The sequence below is a fragment of the Trichechus manatus genome, unplaced genomic scaffold, assembly GCF_000243295.1.
Source record: "Trichechus manatus latirostris isolate Lorelei unplaced genomic scaffold, TriManLat1.0 scaffold00003, whole genome shotgun sequence".
Taxonomy (NCBI): Eukaryota; Metazoa; Chordata; class Mammalia; order Sirenia; family Trichechidae; genus Trichechus; species Trichechus manatus.
Genome location: NW_004443939.1, coordinates 31,599,364 through 31,621,750, shown reverse-complemented (window position 1 = coordinate 31,621,750; position 22,387 = coordinate 31,599,364). Strand labels below are relative to the sequence as shown.

Here is a 22,387-nt window from a genome sequence, read left to right as displayed (position 1 = left end):
CTACTAGCAAAGAAGATAGAGAGGATAGAAAAACACTCTTCCTTCTTAATTCCCTTGGGGTCTTCATTATCTTTGGCTCTATCCCATTACGCTTCTGGAAATTGGCCTGACCTCCTACCCTATTCCTTTTATGAAAACACTAACTCCTTTTACACCTCCCATTTCCTTACACTCCATCCCGTCCACCCTGCCCTCCCCACCTTCAGTATCCCTACTCTAAATCCTCCTACAAACAGCCATGTGGAAACAATTTTGAGGTCCACCTACTTCCCTGTGCATCTGTCTTTTGTAATTTAGAGAGTAGAGACTGTGCGTTTTCTACTTGTCATGGTTATGCCTCCTATTCTGTGGGTACCTAATAAATGCTGAATAATAGCAGCTTTATGACGGTGCAGAGCTAGAAACACAGGCTCTTATGTTTAGTATTTCATCACCAGCAAGGAACAGTTTTTTCATTGTCAGCACTTTGCTAGCCACTAAGTGAAGGTAATACTCCTACCTTTGCATACCAAGATATTTAACTTTTCTCTCTTATTTTCTTAACAAAGAAAATGGCACTGCCACTGACCCTTCTCATTAAATCCACAGCATCCTGAAAATAGAGGCCAGTACTGTTTTATAGAAAGGGAAACCAAGGTACAGGGTATGCTAAATGAGAATTCTTAACGAGTCAGTGACCAAGTCACGTACAAAAGTGCATTTGCTATTTGCACATATCGCTGGTTCCCCTTTGTGCTTGCCTGTAATGGGAGAGAAGAGACTTTCCAAAATTTGTATTGTCTAGTAATAACAAAAATAATTCTGGGTTCATGCTGTGTATAAACAAGCAGAGTAAATTGAGACTATTAAACTTGATAATTCGGGCCAAAGATACATTTGCTTGTAATATCAATATAATTGACTCAAAAGGGTTGTGGCTGTTGGGGTTTTGTGTGTGTGTGTGTGTGTGTGTGTGTGTGTTTTCTTTCTAGACTTCGCTAGGTAATTGTCTCAATTCTGTTTCTTTTGCTCGTGTAGACAGATGCCATAAATATACCATAAAAATAACAGGCCACTTGTAAATTTGGGACATCTTAATTCATGAGTGGATCCACTGTGACATCATTCTCTTTGTTGTTGTGGTGGTGGTTCTCAATCATTAATTTAGTATAATTTTTTAAACACTACCACATGCTCAGCTCTATGCAATACACCAGAGCTCACAGTTCAGTTGAGCGACAGACATGTAAACAAGTAATTAAAGAAATATGGTGTGGTATAATGGAAATAATTATAAGTCCTACAGGAATGTTAAATTCTTCCTATGTGCTCCTAGAAGGCTACATGTGGGAGGTGACATTTTAGCTGTGTCTTAAAGATGAATAGTTGTTCACTGTCCGAGGGTGGGAAATACATCATAGGCAAAAGGAACAGCAAGTGCAAACATAGAAGTTCAGCAAAAAGGATAGTATAGTGTGTTGCGTAGGGTGTATGGTGAGAAATGATAGAAGATGACGTTGAACCACTAATGATAAAGGCCCTTGTGTATCACTCTAGGGAGATTAAATTCTGCTTTATGGGCATCAGGAAGTCATTACAAGTTTTTAAGCAGAAGGATAATATGATTATATTTATTCTCTAGAAACAGAACTAACGTAAAGAAGGGGTTGGCAGTGGTTGAGACTGAAGTAAGGGTGAATTACAAGGCCATTATTTTATTTAAGGCCTGAGGTAATGAGGGCCTTAATTTAGCTGGTGCCAGGGAAGAGGAAAAAAGGAGATGTATTTTTGAGGTTTTGGGGAGGTGGAAATGACAGGAGGTGATAACCAATAGGACATGTGGGAGAGGGAGGCTAACTTGAACAATTGGCTATATGGTGGTGCTCTTTACAGGGAAATGGGACTTACATTTTATTGCACCCAAAATATTTCTGGAACTGTGCCCAGTTACTTTCTTATGCTAAGTTATTCAAATATCGCAATAACAATGTGACATAAACAATAGGTACGTTCATCTACATTTTATATGAAGCTCAAAAAAGTTAAGGCAATTGCCCAGTCTCACAAGTAGAACACAGTGGAGCCAGGATTTGAACTGGAGTCTTCTGTTTAAAAATCCAGCGTGTTCTCTACACAGTTTCTACAGTCTTTAAGCAGCATAAATGAAATCCCCCTGCTAAATCCTGATAAACGGGTTTTGAGTCAAAGTAAATCATAAACTGGATTAATGAGTGTTATGACAAATTTTAAAAAACTTTAATTTTTTCCCTAAAGCTGTTATGAGTTCTGGTTAAATGCCTGGACAGATTTCTTTGCTGTTAAAAAACAGAGATTAAGCTTAAACTTCTGTTAACTGGTTTGCAATTAAAAAAAAAAAAAAGATTGGCATCTCTTTGTTAAGAAAAAGTCTTTGCCCTGGAAGAGTCTGCTAGAGATGAGGCCTGATACATGGGTTGAATAACACAGGTTTTCAAATAACTAAAGATTGAGTTTCAACTCATTGAAGATTAGACTTCCAATTTTTCAGTATTACTGATTCAAATACTCAGGAAAATATATTATTAACAAAATATTTCTTCAGTTAGCTGAGCAAAAGTTCCTTTTTTCCTAACTAGCACAGGGAGCTTTTTTTATGTTGAGGCTACTTAAATTTTCCTCCATCATTTCTACTTCTCAGTTAAGTCATTTCATTGTGGTGGATGCTGTGTTCTCCTATACCTTCTTTTGCCTTTGTAGCGATTTGGGAAGGCATTCGTTTACATAAGCTACTTGCACCTGGCCTGAAATCTGTGAATGAGAATAGGAAGGAAAAAAAAAATGACAAGGCCCCCAGCACTTTCTTTTCTTTATTATTCATATGAAAGGTTTTCCTGAAAGGATCTTCTATATATAGTGGAGGATGCTTTTGATATGTAGATCAAGCAAAATGGTAAATACATAGCCCTCTCTTTTCAAACATCCCCCTTATTTTACAATGTGCCTATAGTGTCAATTTCTTTGATTTCCATGAGGCCCGCCCTTGAGTTTCTGTTGTAACTTGGTGTCTTTCCATTGTCCCTTACTGCAAAAAATTTCTTTTAAGAAACTACATTCAGAATTTAATCCATCAGGCTTTTGCTCCTTTTTCTCTTCTTTTCTTCTGGAAGATACAGTAACTAGGTCCTTGCTTTGATTTTCTTTCTCTAACATTGAAGGTTCTCACTTTCTCTCCTAATTGCTACAATCTGGTGTCCCCTTTTGTCTGGGAGTAAACAAAAACAGAAACAAGTGGTGAAGAGACACACTGGCTCACGAGCTCACGTGCCTGACTAGCTGATGAATGGCAATGTCTGGCTCTCAGAAACAAGATCCTTCAACCACACCATGCAACCTCAGTTTCAGGATACGTTCTATGCTAGCCTGAGTGGTAAATGCTTTACATGCATTAGAGTCCTCCAACCAATTCTATGAAGTAGACCATGTTATCATTTCCATTGTTTCAGATTAGAAAATTGAGTCTATAAGATATTAAGTCTCTTTCTTAAGGTCATTCAAATATTAAGTGATAGAACTGGTCCTCGAACCCAAGTTTTTCTGACTTCAGTGCCTGAGTCTAAATGACTAATTTATATTCTCTCATCTGAAAGCCCATTAGTGCCTCTGTAAAACAGTTCCTGGGATCGAGGGGTAGATTATCATTATGTCATTCTTGAGTACTAATGCTCCAGAGAGTACATTTCCTCTGCTGCCTATGGGCTCATTAACAATCTTCTAAAAATAGAGAAATTGGAAAAGTTGCCAAAGTCACCTATTAAAAGGAAGACAGAACAGAAAATGTATAAACATACATATTTTATCACAAAAAAATTAAAACTATAGCCAGAGGATAAGCATTGTTTAATGTTGACTCCGATTCTCTATTGGCCTGTTTTGTTTCATTTCCTATAATAGTGACCAGGATATGGAAATATTCATTAGCTGTGTTTTTTATTACGTGTTAAGTCTGGGTTATACACTATTTTACAAAATACAAAACCTGTTTTGAAAACAAATGGAGGTATCTTGACATACTAGAAATACAAATCCTATGAACTGGACATTAAGTATACATAATTTTGTTTGTATTTCAGTGCAAGAAAAATAAATGCTACATGAAATTTAACAAATAAGAAAAAGACCATTAATTTTTTTAAATTGGTCTTTAAGGAGGGTTTCATTAGACATAAAATATACTTTATAATGTGATTTTCTTTTATCTAAATTGTATTCAAATATAAAATTTAGAAATATTACTAGGGCTCTAATAGTCTATGAAGATCATTTACATAGGTCATTTCTTAAAAAGTCGATGTGATGATTTGGTGATCTTACTGAATAAAATGGATCACCCCAAAATGCATTTATCCGTTGTCATTGACATTATGAAGATTCAATTCAAACATTATAGACAGGACCCTTCTATTATTAGAAAGCCACGGGTTAGGCTTTTGGGGGGAAAAGAAAAAAAATAGCATGATTTCTATTCCCCAGGAATTCACCTTCTAGCAGTACACATACAGTAAAACCTATGAAAGCTGGAACCTTTGTAAGGTGATAACCTGTGAGAGAAAGAAGACACAAATATTTTCCACTAACAGAGAGCCACAGAAAAGTGGTAGGACTGCACTCATCACAGGCGGGAAACTTTCAAGACCTGGAAAAACAAGGCAGTCTGGTCAAATTCCAGCTCTGATAGGTTACGCTATATTATTACTCGAAAGATTATATACGAGACGTATTATTAGATGTGCATAAATTCTATTACCAGAGTGCAGAAAAGTGACACAGAGATTCTGACTAGAGAAATACAGACTTTCAGAAAGAAAATGAGGCACTCTGTTGGCCCAGTGGTTAAAGCTCTTGGCTACTAACCAAAAGATCAGTGGTTTGAACTCACCAGCCACTCCACAGGAGAAAGAAAGTCTCCTTCCATAAAGATTTACAGCCTTGGAACCTTATGGGGCAGTTCTACTATGTCCTATAGGGTTGCCATGAGTCAGTATCAACTCGACAGCAGTGGGTTTGGTTTTTGAAAGAAAATGGATTTTACTGAACCTTACTGAAGAGTATATAGGATTTTGAGAGGTAGGACAAAGACAAATATTGGTTACCTAAAGACCTAATTAAGTTACTCTGTTTAAGCATAGCTTTGGTCTCACTGAAAACCAAAATAGTTGAATTTTAAAAAATAGAGGAATTTGTGGCTTGAAATGAAATTTTTAAATGGTGGATATTCTTTTTCCAAATACCAGAAATAAAGTATTTTTCTTTCTTATGTGAAATAAATAAGGCTACAAGCTGGGAAATTATAAAAGTCACTTGATTAAATGAGGCAAGGAAATGCTTTCTAAAGGTCTCAACCCAGTGTACTCTTTCCCTGAGGCTAGTTGAGACTACTATATAGTCACAATTGCTCCATCATATGGGTGGCCAGTCAATGTGGTGCCAGCAATAAAATGTGTAATCAACTTTCACATGTTTTTAGACGTTCCCAAATCACTTTGATCATGACTAACAAGAAAACTGCCATTTCAGTTAATAATCCATAAATTCTCCGGGGGAGGTTTAGTCCAATACCCAGTAGACTAGTTCACATTTTATTTTGTTAATGTACAACAACACAATCTAGAACTATATTTATCCTTAAAACATTAAATCAGTCCATTTTCCGTTATATAACCTTGGTTCAATGCAAACATGTTTTTAACTGCCGTTTCCCCCAAGTCCAGAAACCTTGATAACTGAGATTAAGTTGCTTTTGAGAACACGTATACGTTAGATTGCATTTCATCTCGGGAAAATGAAGAGTGCTCACTTTCATGGCAGCTTTCAAAACTGGGTTTAGCAGTGCAACCTGCAGCATCATTGCCCTTCTTCACGGAGTTGAATTTTGCTCAATGCAAGGAAAAATAGTCATTATGGCAGTGAAAACAGCAGAGTAAAATTTCTCCAAGCCAAGTGCTTTCTTAGTTTGTGAAGATGTGCTTAAATAGATACCAGTTCCATACCACAGCACACAGTTAACACGAGTAGTTAGAAGGGCACCAACGGCAGCATCCATCCAAGAAAGCAATATATAAGAGCTTGTTGAAAGCAGCAGATGATTTAGAGAGGGACATTTCAGAGATGACAGCTGTTTAAATCTAATCAAAAACTCTTCCTACACCAGGAGACCTTTAGTCTTCCATTGGCTCTAATACGTATCTTAGAAATCTTTTTTAAGGTTTTAGAAGCCTGCTAAAGCAACATTTGAGAGCCCAATTCAAAGACAAGACATGGATGGGGACATCATTGATAAGGGATTAATACGGAGGAGGGGTAGGTATGAAAGGCTGTTGTCTGGGACATCATCTGAGACCAGAATCTTAAAAAACAGTAAACCTAAAAGCTGTGTCTTTCTAACTTATGCTGCCAGGTGATCTTTTCTTTTACACTCACACACTATTGAAAGTTGTCATCCCAAAGTAACGGCATGCACATGCACAAACACACTATATACAGTTGAAACCAGTAATATTCACACAGACCAGCATCACCTGGGAGCTTGTTAGAAATGTGGACTCTTAATCTCTACCCCAGACCTAATGACTCAGAATCTGCATTTTAACAAGATCCCCAGATAATTCTTGGGCACAAATTTTGAAAAGTACTGATTTAAAAACAAGCTTTAAGGGATGCATAGCTCTCTCATCTTTAAATCCTATGTATCTTCAGTTTAAAACCATTATGAATCTTCCCATTATCTAAGGCAGTGTAGTTTAGGGAATGGTTAAGAGCAAGTATTTCCAGAAATTCCTTGTCATAATGGCCTGAAGCCCACTTCCAGGGCCAGCTTGAGCCTCTTGCCTCAATCAGTCCTCTCAAGGGTGTGTCTGTCTGGGGTGGGGGACGAGGGAGAGATAGAGGTTAGACACACGCCAGGAAGAAGGTGGGGCTGGCCCCAAGCTGGGGCTTCCATTTGTACTCTTGCCCAAGCCTTGTGTATGTTAGGGGTATGGTTATTATTAAAAATCAATCTGTGGCTAGAATGTTGATGATTTAATGAAATAGAGTCTCATCTTGCCAAAAAAAAAAAAAAAAGCTTGTAATTCTCTCCACCCCTCCTTCTATTGCCCCTGGTTGGTGGGATGAAAGGATGCTGGCCCAGATGTCATGCCCTTCCTTTTCATCTATTTTTTCTGCCTCCATTCACATTGCTGCTAGTGTGGCACAGCCGAGAGCTCTGTTTCCTTAGAGACTCACATCTCCACTCAGGCTTCCAGGCTCGGTGCCACAGGAGTCTGACAGTGACACAGAGGGCAGTGTACTTTCCTAGATATACAAGCACAGCTCCAACCGCCATCAGCGGGAGTTCTACAATCAGATTGAGAGCAGAGCACAGTCTAGAATTGGAAATGTGTCCTCAGGGTAAGTCAGTATAAGTGGCTTGCTTATAGGAGAGTCACACCACACAATTACTTAGCAAATGCCTTGAGAAATTAGAGAAGAGTTATCTACATCCTAGAAGGAGAAGCAGGTGAAAAGACGTTGAACACCAACCAATCATCAAAGGAGTTTTTAAAATCCCTTAAAAGAAACTATATATTATACTACTCACTTATTTAAGAGGTCTTTTAAATTAGCCAATTCATCTAGCTAGAAGATTCTAGAAATAAACAAAAAGCCTCTGAACAACACCTACCTTCCTTATACACTCTTTTCTTTATCTGGCCCTTTTATTTCTACCCCTCCTCCAGGTCTCAGTTTAAATGGGAACACTTCCTAGACTCGTGTAGTTGTCTTCTGTTAAATGGAGCTCTGGTGGTGCAGTGGTTAAGTGTTCGGCTGCTAACAAAAGGGTGGCAGTTCAAGTCCATCAGCCATTCCTTGGAAACCCTATGGGGCAGTTCTACTCTGTCCTATAGGGTTGCTATGAGTTAGAATCGACTTGATGGCAACAGGTTTTCTGTTAAATGCTCTTATAACATTATGCATTCCTCCTTCAGAGCACCTTTCCAAACTAATGAAATGTTTGGATCATCATGTGTTTTCTGTTGGTCTCTCCAGGTAGGTGGTAAGTTTCATGAGGACATGAGGTATGTCTGTTTACCTATGTGCCTGAACATAGTAGACACTCAATAAATACTTTTGAATGGATGAATGTTTAGTAGACTAAATTTGTACCCTTGAAGTCATATAATAAAGCACATCCAGTTTACAGGAACTTACTGGATCCTCACCCAGACCTGTTTACTCTTTAGGCTCAATTCAAGTGAATTTGTCTATCTGTTTTTCCAAACCACAACAGACACAAGTAGCAAACTGAAAACAAAAGCAAGGGAGCAGAATAAAGAAGGGATGAAAAAGGTCAACTGGACAGTCTCACAGAGAGAGAAGATAGAACACCAAAGACAAAAGAACTAAAAGAGCATAACAATGTACGGCCATAATCGGGGCAAGATATTGCAGAAGGTACCTTAGCAAAACCTGGGTCCCCCACACGTAATGTTGATAATTACAAATTTCAGTTAAAAATGAAGATAAACCCATATTCCGTATATGCTGCATAAGAAGGTAAGAAAATATATGTTTGGCAAGTTTTTAGAAATAAATTATCTAAAGCAGGTTTGTAGCATAATGATAATAATATCCACTATCAGGTGTTTTCAAGTTTATAAAGCACTTTTCTATACTTTATTCTCATTTGATTTTCATAAAATGCAGTAGTGAACAAGCTACAATTGTTAGGAAAATTTATTTATGTAGAAAACTAATCTTATGGTGAAGCTGATAAATTAGGTGTTACTATAGTTTTCTCACCGAGAAGTATCAAAATTGTTTAGATGTTCATTTCTTCTTAAAGACAATTGCTGCAAAAATTATGATTTTTAAAACTTTTAAAGTCCAGTATTTTTTCAATAATGATTTACTGAGTTTTAGACATTATATTTAAATTAAGTTACCTAAATCTCACAACAGAAGTACATAAACAATATAGATCTTATAAATATGCAGTAGATGCAAATTTTATTATTTATAATATTCAGAAAGTAGATGTGTCTGGACATTAACTTATAATTTTACATTAATTATGGTCTGTATTTTGACAGTGCTCTTTATAGAATGCTGAATTTTTTAAAATAAAAACCACTCACACTTAGATATACTCTCAAAATCATGCTTACTCTAAGGTATACTAGGAATGCAAAAATGTATTTTAGAATTTCAAATGTTGCCAGTATGCTGTATTGCATTTAATTTTTTCATTGAAAAAAAGAATAATGGCAACCATGTGAAAAATACAAAGTATGTCAGAGGTGATAAGGAGAACTTGTTGACAGACAAAATACAGTCCCAGGAAAGTTGTTTAGTCAATAGCAGCTGTTATGTAGCAATATAAAACCATCTTTATATAAAATGTTCATTTTATGGTTGCTTATACAGGAGATCAAAAATTAAATATATGCAGGAACAGAATTAGAGGATTAATGACCAAAGCCAATGCACAAAGGGAGAGATTTTCAAGAAAAAAAAAATGTGTTATAAGCAGTTTTTTAATGACTATGCTTTAAAAATAAACCCGAATTATAAGAACAATTGTTCTCTTGTCGTGTGGGAAATGTCACATTAAATAATTCCTCTCTGATTTTATCCACCCAACAACATACACCCAACCAAAGACAGGGTTTACCTCTTTGATTTGCCAGTACAGTGATTATAGCACAACCTTTTCTTTTGTTAGAGTTATAAATTTTTCTTGGTCTCAACAGGTAATCAAAGGCAAAAAATATCCAGTCACTTCTTTCTAACATTCTACAGAGCCAGGTAGGTAATTTTGCATTTTGATTTCTGTGTGTGCACCATTAAACATAACAGATGTGGCTGCTTTCTAGCTCTTTTGCTTTGGTTTTCAGACTTCTCTTCCCAAATCTTACCCAGCCAATGTTTTCTTTTGTTTTCCAGGATACAGTATATTTTTTCTAAAAGTAGAGACTTGCTTTCTGTCACAATTATAGGAACATTCATATCCAATCCTAGCATTAGATCCTAATATGTTATTATGGAGTGATTGACCATAGGCCAGTGGTTAGCCACAGCTCTTGTGGGTTAGTTTACACCAAGAATAAAATTCCAGGCCTCTGGGATTAACGATGGCGAAGTGTTCCAGGAGCTTCCAAACATTCCCTTTGGTAACAAATAGTGAAGTGCTTCAACTCCAACTGAGTTGTCATATGTTTTATTCATGGGCCATCATAGGAGCCGCCAAACAGATTATCATGTTTACATCAGTCCTCTTCGAGAGAAAAAATTTTTAATAGTTGAACTAGCAGGGTCAGTCGGTACAGAGATGCCTGCGGGCAACCAAATAATAAATAAATAAATAAAATAAGAGAAGAAGAAATGAAATCAAACACTGAGAGTTTAATGATGTCCTTCAGCAGTCACGAATCAATATGTTTTTATCTCTTGCTGGAAAGGTTATCTTAAGGTTTCCTCATTTTAGTGGTATCATCCCTTTATTTATTTATTTTTAATTTTAATTTTTTTTTAAAGGAGTGAAGAAATGCAGAGTGCAGAGATAGCTGTATAACTGAATCTTTAAGAGTCCACAGAAACCACTTGATTGGAGTTGACAAACCTTTACAAATGTCTATTTACAGTATTGCATCTTTGTAGCAATTTGGTCTCTTTCAATAATCTAAGTGCCACATGAAGTTGTCCTATTGTTTCTACTGGATATAAATGCACTCTAGCAGATGCTGTGACATGAAGCAGCATTTCCTTTCCCTGAGACTCTAATTTCAGAATTGATTTAAAAGGACACATTGCATTTTGGCAGGGCAGGAGCTTTATTAAGTTGTGCTTGCGTATCTATCTATCTGTCTGTCTATCTCTCTCTCTTAGTCATCTAGTGCTGCTACAACAGAAATGCCACAAGTGGATGCCTTTAACAAAGAGAAATTTATTTCTTCACAGTAAAGTAGGCTAGAAGTCCAAATCCAGGGTGTCAGCTCCAGGGGACAGCTTTCTCTCTCTGTCGGCCTTCTCATTAATGTCCCCCCAGATTAGGAGCTTCTCTGCGCAGGGACCCCAAGTACAACGGACACACTCCACTCCTGGCACTGCTTTCTTGATGGTGTGAGGTCCCCCTGTCTCTCTGCTCTCTTCTCTCTTTTATATCTCAAGAGATTGTCTCAGGACACAGTATCTTGTAGATTGAGTCCTGCCTCACTAACACAGCTTGCCTTCCACCCTTCCTCATTAACATCATAGAGGCAGGATTTACAACATATAGGAAAATCACACAATACCGGGAATCATGGCCCAACAAAATTGATACACACATTTTTGGGGGGACATAATTCAATCCATGACACTATCTATCTATCATCTATTTATTTAGTGAGAGTTTTCCATGACTTTGATTTACTTAGCCCAGCCATTTAGCTTTAGGGAGGAAACTTAATTTTCTTACTGGAAAGAAACACACGAGCTAACAGGTGAGATCATTCACAGGAACTCTTTTCTTTTAGCCCAGTTGACTTTGTTATTATGTGTCATAATGAGAGTTACATAGAACCACCCAGAGTACCAGGGTATCCTGGAGTTTATTGACATAAACTAGATTCTCTGCTGGTCCATAAAGGAATTAGTCAGAGTCATGGTATCCTAGAAATGGATGGTACCTTGAACGTCTCCATGTCGAGGACTACCTGTGTTGTTATTAATACTGAAGGAGCCCTGGTGGTGTGGGGTACAGTGGTTAAGCGCTTGGCTGCTAACCGAAAGGTTGGTTATTCGACCTCACCAGCTGCTCTGCGGGAGAAAGATGTGGCAGTCTGCTTCTGTAAAGATTACAGCCTTGTAAACCCTATGGGGCAGTTCTGTTCTGTCCTACAGGATCTCTATGAGTTGGTATCGACTTAATGGCAACAGGTTTTAGATATGGCTTCTTATTCAGAGATTTATGATTGTGACATCTAAGGGGTTATCATACAGAGATAATATGACATTTACATAACATACTTTTCAACAGGAATATCCACCTCCACTTTCTAGAATATGACCCATAGAGATAGGAGACCCAATGTTAACCCTGGCTACTCATTTCAGTGACATAGAATTCTATGATAAATGACATTTAAAAATTGAAGGTGGGATTAGTAATGCCTCCGTGAGACTTTATTGCCGGGATGGATGAACCAGAGATAAAGTGTATCTCAGCTTAGATACTAGCTTATTTAAAGAGAATGGCTAGAAAAGGTTAAACTTCTTATCATACATATAGAAATAATAAATATGTTCACTTATTTTTTTCTGATGTATCAATTTTTAAAGGAAAGACACTATTTATAGTAAGACACTTCCTCTGTGGTTTCTAGGAACTTACCGTCTTCATATATTGTACTTTTGTATGTTCTCTGCCTGAAATGTCTTCACAAGCTGTTTACTTGGCAAACTCTACAAATTCTTAAAGATTCAGTTATATAGCTATCTCTGAAGACTTTTGGACAATCGCACACAGAGTTCATTATGCATCTCTTTCTTCTCTATGTCATCACTGTGCCTTGGTCAGCGCTGTCTTATTGTCTGGCCCACACAGTATTTATTTTAATTATTTCTTTACATTCCTCCCCTCTCTAATGATGAGATCCTTGTGGGGAGGGACAAAGTGCATTCATTTTTTATTGTATTCCCACCATCAAGCTCTGTACCTGGCATATCATCGTGACTCAATAAATACATATATATAAATGAATGTGGCCTAAACACCACACATATTGAATCAGTTTCCGTCTGTAGTTTTCCCTGATAAGTATAATCAACAAATTGGATGAATTTAAGCAGAGACTTAATATTTACTGACACCCTAGGATTATATAGGGATAGAAAGGAGGAAATGCAATGCAAATACTCTCATCGATAGCCTAATATAAAAGTAGTTTCTTAAATTGTCTCAATTATCTGTGCCTTAATACAGCTTTTCTGATTTTTGGAGCATTGGTGTATGCTCTTTTTCAACTGTTCTCTGGGAAGCAAGGCAATCACTGAGAAATTTCTTGAATCTATGCCTGGTTAGGGAAACTCTTGAGAATAGAAGGAATTTGATTCAAAAACAGATTTAGTACCATTCATGGGATGCATATTCTAATCACTATATACTATTTGTTTGTTTGTTTTAAATTCCACTGATTATTCCAGAAGGAAGCACATCAACACTATTAAAGTGAAATTATGGATTGCTCTGCTTAGGCATTTTTATTGGTTTTCTGAGAAGGGGTACCCCTATAGATGCAGACCTTGGCATAACCATAAATTACTAGAACATGGTAAAAATATTTTTATTACAAATCTGGGATGTAGTTTACCTTATGATATCATGAAATTTTAAAATCTGATATATATTTTAAGATAAAAATAATAGTCATCCTTTCATTTGTTTATTTGATAAATATTTCTTTGAGAATTAGTGATAAGGTATCATATTGGGCACTGTGGAAAACAGAACAATTTTACAGACATGGACAATTTAGAAACACAAATTAAGAAAAAAAAGACAAGAAGAAAGACCAGAAACATTGTATTTCCTTTTGACAGTTATCTTATTAGTTGTGGAAATGCTTAAGGGCAGCAGGATGATCCTTCCTGCTTCAAGAACACGGAATAACCTAAAGGAAAGACGGACATCCTTTCTCCTCTAATAAAAATCAAAACCATACTAAACAACCTTATCTCCACCATATTTATTTACTATACTTGAAAAAAAAATCTGTAAGTCATATACTTGAAGTACTATGAGAATAATAAAGGCATAATCCCTGCCATTATCATGCTTCTAAACTTGACTTGGGGGCATTGGTGGTTCAGTGGTAGAATTCTCCCCTGCCATGTGGGAGACCCGGGGTTTGATTCCTGGCCAATGCACCTCACACACAGCAACTATCCATCTGGCAGTGGAGGCTTGCCTGTTTCTATGATGCTGAACAAGTTTCAGGGAGCTTCTGGAGTAAAACAGACTAGGAAGAAAGGCCTGATGACCTACTTCCAAAAATCAGCTAATGAAAACTCTATGGATCGCAACAGTCTGATCTGCAACTGACAATGGGAATGGCATAGGACTAAGTAGCATTTTGTTCATTTGTGCATGGTGTCACCTTGAGTCGGAGGGTCAATTCCACTGCAGCTAACATCAACAAACGACTTCAGTGATTAGTACAACCGACAAATGCCTGGATCCTACAAATGGACATTTAACAGCAAGACCAAATGGCAGCAGTGCTTACCACCTATTCATGCCCTCCTGCAATCAATCAGACCGAACTTGACAAAACGACCAAATTGCAGTGCTTGTTTAAGAAGAATTGCACCAGTGTACTATTACCAAATGACATAGAAGTAATTTTACCACCAATACTTCAAGAAAATTTAGGCAGATTATATTGCTGGGCACTTTTTTCTTCTGTACACTATCACAATTAAATCTTACTTATCTGGTTGATATTCAAAATGATATACAGACTATGAGAAGATTTGCAGAGAAGAGGGCTGAGGGGGGCACAACATGTTGTTTTTACCCATTTGATTAGAATATGGTGAATAACCAGAGTTAACCATGTAATTTATTGTTGAAACCACGGCACTTTTCAAGTGAAAGGTGTTATTATTAATTATGCCAGGCAATGGGTGTAAATTTGGACTATCCCAGGAAAACTAGGATGTATGATCAACCTATGAATAATCAGCATACTAGATAATTTTGGGATGAGTTAAGCAGATCAGTGAAGTTAATTACTGCGTATAGGCTGTGTAAGGTAAAATTTTCAAAGGTTTTGACCACACAGTTGATTACCTAGTCTTTGAAAATCATATTACTGACTGAGAACAACTGCTCCACTGTATCTTTCTTGAAGATGAAGGGGCTTAAATGACACATATTTAGAGACTTTTTCCAAAGATTCTTTTCCTTTGTTTTTCTAAAACCTTTTATCATCTTAAACTCTTAGAGTAATAGAATTTCCTGATTAACAAGCAAGATGCACAAGGCTCACAGCCAAATGGAGGGACTATTATGCTAGGAGTCAAAGAACCTGGAATATGGTTTTGACTCTAATGCTACTGCCAGGTAGGACTTATCTTCACTCCGCCTTAATTTTTTCATTGATACAAAGGTGATAGGGTCACTTGTTAAATTGCTAGGGACAACGTAAGGATAAAAAAAAGAATGTTCACAGAAATATATTTTCTAAACTTTTGTAGCAATAAGGAAGGTAAAAGCAAAGGAAGAAAAGAATCTTAGAAAGCATGGAATTAAACTATGGTTAAGATAGTGCAAACAGACTCTGCAGCTAATTAAGCTGACTGTCCTCCTTCCTCGTGGGGGTCAGTGTGCAAACAGCAGCTTCCTCGGTAGTGTATGTAACCTGTCGCACGCATGGGTTGCCCTAAGGGACCTTGGAGACAGCCTTTTCCTGCTCTTTCATGTCCCTGACCTTGCTAATCTCTGCTGTCCCTGTTCTAGGCTCCAGACAGGTATGCGAGGTGCCTTTGGAAAACCCCAGGGTACAGTGGCCAGGGTCCACATTGGCCAGGTCATCATGTCCATCTGCACTAAGCTCCAAAACAAGGAGTATGTGATCAAGGCCCTACGCAGGGCCAAGTTCAAGTTCCCTGGGCACCAGAAGATCCACATCTCCAAGAAGTGGGGCTTTACCAAGTTTAATGCTGATAAATTTGAAGACATGGTGGCTGAAAAGCGCCTCATCCCCGATGGTTGTGGAGTTCGATACATCCCCAATCGTGGCCCCTTGGACAAGTGACAGGCCCTGCATTCATGAGGGCCTTGGCAGCACTGCCCCACTTGACCAGTGCCCGCCAGTAATTTGACCTTCCCATCTGAAAAAAAAATAGTGGAAAGAGAAATGTGGAAATAAAATGGAAGGAAAATTGTTCTCTTTGACCGGAAAACTTTCAACCCTTGATGATTTGCTAGCACTTTCAGAAAGCCTTCCCCAAATCCTCTAATTTCATCCTGAACTCCCCTTATAACGATTAATTGTTACTGCTTACTTATCTGTGTCCTCTACTAAGCTGCATGCCTTGCAAGGCCCAATTATATTTTATCTGTCATTAAACTGTACAGTATCTGACCCAAAGTAGATACTCAATATAGATTATTGACCAAATTAATTCCTATTAATGATAAATTAAGAGAGACAGAATAAGAGAGCTCTATTTATATTTGAATATAAATGTTCTCTATTTGGTCATTGCTAGATTCTGTTTTCTTTTGAATTTTATCTTTGACCTTTTTCAAAGATCCTTTTCCCACTAAAACCTGGAAGAGGAAGCTTATGAGAACTACTAAAAGTTCTATGAATTCTCACCATAGGATGCTTCTCCTCTGGAACACAGGAAGAACTAGTTTGGAAATTGAATGTGGATGTGGCTCTGTGCAAATCATATATTTACTTTCAGAGGTGTTAGCTCAGTTGGTGAGAGGACAGCACTAATAAGAGTAAGGTTGCAGATTTTATTAGATTTACACAGAGAAAAACTGCCGCAGAGTCACAGATTGTACCTCCAATTCCTGTGGGCAGTCTTGGGTCATAAAGAGAGTGCACATTACTCAACAGAAAATTTTAACAGTTTGGAAAACAAGCAGCTGATGGTAGATCTAATACATGAAAGACAGCAACATGTTATTACTTTTTAGAGCACTAAAACAAATTGTAGAGCCCTGGTGGCACAGTGGTTAACAGCTCAGCTGCTAACCAAAAGGTCAGCAGTTCAGATCCACCAGCCGGTCCTTAGAAACCCTATGGGGCAGTTCTACTGTTTTCTAAAGGGTCACTATATGGTCGCTATAGGGTCACTATGAGTCAGAACTGACCCAATGGCACCCAACAACAACAACAAAACAAATTGAACCCATCAAACAAATGTAAACTTAAGAAATGTGCTTTTGTCATCTGTCCCCCAGACCTTTGGGTCTATTTTCCACAGCTCTAAAATGAGCATGCTTAGAGAAGGACACTTTAAATCCAAATTCTTAGAATACATCCAATCATTTCTAGAACGTGTACTTGGGAGGAAGAAAATATGGCCATGTGGTATTAGTAATAGATTGACAAAAGGGCAAAAATCAATCTGAAAATCATCAGTAGTGATCATGCTTGACATTTGCAGGGTGATAGATTCAGGAAATATTTATGTATTGAAATAATGGTTTTCTTTGTGTAAATATGCTTTCCCACACACAAATAGCATTTCATTGTATGCGAAGCTTCTGTTTTTCCAATAAACATTGATTCATGGCTCACTACCTAACTTAATGCCAGAAAAAGAAAGTCATTTAAAAATATTTTTGACACATTCTATTATGTTAAATTCAGTTACTGGCCATCTGATTAGAATGTGGTAAACCAGTGGGATGCATTAAAAGATGAGGAAGGTAATGGAGACGTGTTAACAGGCATCTACAAGTTATTATGAAATGATACTTACTAAGTGCCCTTCTGCATATGGCAATGTTCTAATGTCATAGATGTTGCACATCCTGTGCTCAATCCATTTTTTTTTTTTTAATGAATATGTTCTCTGAGAAGGCTGATAAAAAGAACCAATTATTTTGACTGGGTTCTCAGATAACAAGAGAATTCAAAAGTGGAAGATACAGACAGGAAAGAAACTTTATACTAAACTCTCTTGCAGACTAGTTTCCTTTTGGGTGCAAGGTTTACTAACTTCATTCCCATTCTTTTTGGGACAGATACTGCAAATGTCCAGCTTGCTTTCTCAAAAATGTAACCAGAAGGCATTCTATAAAGCAAGTTGCATATGAGAAATAAGCATTTTAAAACAGACAATGTTTATGTATACAAGTTAATAATAAGACATCATTTAAATTAATGGATGTACTGTATAATATACAGTGGAAAATGACATGATAAAGTGAGCCTATCAAGAACATTGCAAATAAGCCTTTTGACTTGACATTCTTTCTATTTTTTTGCTTTGTGAGGAATTTACTTATCCTTATAACAGTGAAATAAGGACAAATATTGCATGTTTAAGTTCCATGGTTGAACATAATATTACAAATAATAGTATTACAAAGATGAAATAGTTATCATGCTGCTGTTAGCTGCCGTCAAGTTGGAACGTACTCATGATGACCCTATATACGGCATAATGAAATGTGCCCAGTCCTGTACCATCTTCATGATCTTTGGCATGTTTGAGTCAATTGCTGCAGCCATTCTGTAGTGTCTTCCAACCTAGAGGCTCATCTACCAGCACTGTATCTGACCATATTCTGTTGTGATTCATAGGGTTTTCATTAGCTAATATTTGGAAGTAGATTGCCTAATCTAAATCTGGAAACTTCACTGAAACCTGCCTACCATGAGTGGCCCTGCTGGTATTTGAAATACCAGTGGCATAGTTTCCAGCATCACAGCAACACACAAGCCATCACAGTACAACAATATGACAAATGGGTGGTAGAATAGTTATAATAGGCTATAATTAATATTTTTGTTAAAATTTCTAGAAGAGTCTTAAATTTGATATTTGAGATACCCTGCAGTTTCTGGCTATACTCTGAAAACAGCTCTGCCTGCTTGTCCAAGAAACATAGAGAAATAGAAAAATCATATTGAAAATTTTTAAGAATGCATACAGAAATTAATAGGATGTTTGCCATAGTAACAGTTCCAAAAACCACACATACATACACACACACATTCACATACACACAGACACAAACACACATGTACACACTCACAAACATACACATACACACTCACACACATTCACGCACACTCACACACACATTCACTCACACACACAAATACACATACATACATACACACTCACGCACACAACTCACTCTCATACACAGTCACTCTCACTCACATCGCTCTCCCAAATGACTCTGCTTTTTCTGGCTACCAGGAGTGAGCTCTGGGTGCCTAGGGGATCAGTAGGAAGGGAGCAAAAGTGCTACTTTGCTTAGGATATTTTAATCATGAGGGAATTCTTTTAGCAGAACAGATTCACCACATCTCATATAACATGTGGTGCTATATCACAGGTTCATGTTGGAGCCCTGACTTGTTTCTTCTTGACAGAAAAGTCTCTCTGAACATTTTAAAACCATGTAGGGTACATGGAAAATGTTTCGGAATGCTGTGTGTTAGTACCTATTGCTGAAGGGGATTCGGAGGTTAAGACACGTAGAGCGTTCTGAGGGACATGTTCTAGATAGTATAGTGAAAATAACATTAGCCAACTTTGGTTGGAAGCCAGACATCTGGGGCACAGTATTTAATTCTAGGAACAGTGTTTAAAGGTATGACTACACACATTATAAAGATGAGATTAGGGAAGATTAAGTCTCTTGCCAAGATCACAAAGCTATAGTTAGAGGTAGACAGGGATTTGAATCTTGGTCCACCTCATGTTAAAGTCTCAACTAGACAGATCTAGAGTTGAATTCTGCTTCTCTCACTCACTGGTTGTGTGAATTATGGCAGATTTCTTACCTTCGGTGAGGTAGGCCTTTATTTTCGCATCTTTAAAATGGAGATGATATTTACCTCACAGGGTTGCTGAGAAGTTAAATACTTGAGACAGGATATGTTAAAATGGTGAGCACAGAGTATGGTTCATAGAAGGCACTTTCCTCTATGGACCTGCCTCAAAGAAGCAGCTACTCGGTCAAGGCCTGAGCTAGTATCTGCTGGAGACATACTATTCATAAGATACTCTCCTCCCACAAAGTGTTGGCAATCTAGTAGGAGAGAGAGACAATAACTTATTATGAGATTGTGTTTAGACACTGACCCCAACATTTGAAACACATAAAAAAGAGATACTCTGTGTGACGGGGTGGAGGTATGTAAGGAGGATGCAGAGGTCCACCCACTCAGTCTTTCCAAGCCCCTCTGGCAGTCCTGAATCGCCTCATTGAACCCTGGGGCTCTGAAAACAGTTACTAGGCAAGACGATCTTTAGTGGACTTTCAAACATTATGTCCTGGTTTGTACTTTAGGTGGACAAATATCTACAAGAAAATTCACAACTATGATAAGAACCATAAAATATATGTCCATTCAGGCAAGAGAGAGATCACAGTTGCTTGTTTGCTGGAAATGGGAAGAAGAGGGTCAAGGAAGGTATTACAAAGAAGGTGGCTGTTACACAGGAATGGCTAGAATTTCAAGAGGCTGAAATCACCTGAGGAGGAAGAGAGGAATGAAATGTATTTAAAGCAGAAACATATCAAGAGGAAAGGCTAAACAAAAAAGAAAGAAAAGAAAAGAAAAAAATATGAAGCAGCCTGAAGAATTCCAAGTAACCTGACTTAACTAGGGCTTTGAGTATTATGTGTAGGAGATAGGAGAGATGGGCCTGGAAACCTAAGGCAGTAAAGCACTATGTTAAGAACGTGGGCTTTGGAGTCAGACAAATGTTGGTTTGAGGTCCAGTTCTCACACTTGCTAGCTATGTGAACAGGGCCAATTGACTTAACCTCTATGAGCCTCAGTTTCCTCTTCAGGGAAATGGGGATATTAATAGTAATGATAAAAATAAGAAATGAGCACAGTCACATTTATTGAGCACTGTGCCAAGGAGTCCCTGAGTGGCGCAAACAATTAACATGCTCAGATTCTAACTGAAAGCTTGGAGGTTCAAGTCCAACTAGAGGTGCCTTGGAAGAAAGGTCTAGCAATCTACTTCTGAAAAGTCGGCCATTAAAAATCCTTTGGAGTACAGTTCTACCTGGACACACATAGGGTCTTCATGAGTTGGAATTGACTTGGCAACTGGTCTTACTCTGCACCAAGTATAGTTCTCAGTGCTTTAAAGGTTTTAACGTACTTACGCCATCAAAACAACCCTATGAAGTAGGTACATTCATTACCATAATTTTGTAGGTGAAGAGACTGAGGCAAGAGAGGCTTACAAACCTGTCCAACAAATCACATGTTATAGTTGAGAAGACTAGAATTGGAATCCAGGCATTCTGGCTCCAGAGCCCCCCTCACTACTATGAAATTCAGCCGTCTGTCTCCCAGGGTATGGTGAGGATTAAATGAGATAACACCTGTGATATGCCTAGCCCAGTGTCAGGTACAAGGTAGGACTCAATTGAATAAATATTAGCAAAGAAAAGGAGGAGGAGGGGGAGGAAGATGGAGAAGAACAGCTTTTAGCCAAGTCCTATTCATTAATGTAATGGTTAATAAAAGTCTTGAGGGCTTTTGAATACTGTGCTTAGGAGTAGTTATGACTTATTTCACTAGGTAGCTTATACTTATATGCAGGCTTGGGTGTGATCAGAAGTGTGATTTAGAAAGTTTCATCATTTAGGGTGTATATTAGCTTAAAAAGAGAGAATGAGTGGATACCAGTTAGAATTTTATTGCAACAGTCATTAAATTGGCCTAAAAAGGGTAGTGGCAGCAGAGAAGGAAAGGAGGAAACGGAGACGCGTAAAAGATACTGAGGAGACTGACATGGAAGGTGGAGCAAATAAAAGATGACTCAAGGGTTTGAGGCTGGGTGACTGGGAGAACGCTGCTGATGCCGTTTATAGAAACACAGAAATCAGAGGAGAAGCCGGACCTTGAGAGCAAAAGTGATGACTGCATTTTTTGTAGGTTGAATTTGAGGTGATGACAAATCGTTTAGGTGGAGATACTCGGTAGGCAATCAGCCTTGCAAGAACTTAGCTCTATATATTAGAAATATACAGCAGCAGTGTCCAAGCTTTTTACTTTGAACACCCCTTTGTAATTAAAAATTTTGAGAGAACATACCGTTAAGATATGTTTATTTATTTATAAGCCCCTGGTGGTACACAGGGAGCCCTGGCAGCACAGTGGTTAAGCTCTCAGCTGCTAACTGAAAGGTTGGCAGTTCAAACGTACCAGCCTCTCCATGGGAGAAAGATGTGTCAGCCTGCTTCCGTCAAGATCATAGCCTTGGAAACTACGGAACAGTTCTATTCTGTCCTATAGGGTCGCTACACAGTGGCAACGGCAATGGGTAGTGCACACAATGAAGTGACTACTAGCTGAATGGCTGATGGTTTCAACCCACCCAGAGGTGCTCAGAAGACATGCCTGGTGATAAGCTTCCAGAAAGGTCATGGCCTTGAAAACCTTATAGAGCAGTTCTACTCTGCACACGTGGGGTTGCCATGAGTCAGGATCGACTCAATGGCAACTAATAACAACAACGTTTACTTATAAATTGTTCATACTCCTGTACATTATAAAAGATACACATAGAACATAATAAATAGAAATAGAAATCCTGATGTTCTTTTCTGTGCTCCAATGGATGTTTTGGAGTACTCCCTGGTAGGCAGGTACCCCATTTTGGAGACCACTGATATGCC

The 22,387-nt window shown here is 38.0% G+C and overlaps 1 non-coding gene across 1 annotated transcript; it reads left to right on the top strand.

Annotated features, from left to right (window-relative positions):
- Nucleotides 1-15,317: 15,317 nt before the first annotated feature.
- Nucleotides 15,318-15,441, top strand: LOC111820624 (small nucleolar RNA SNORA70). The gene has a single exon (XR_002824155.1). It is a non-coding gene; the product is annotated as a small nucleolar RNA SNORA70 (small nucleolar RNA).
- The last annotated feature ends 6,946 nt before the right edge of the window (nucleotides 15,442-22,387 follow it).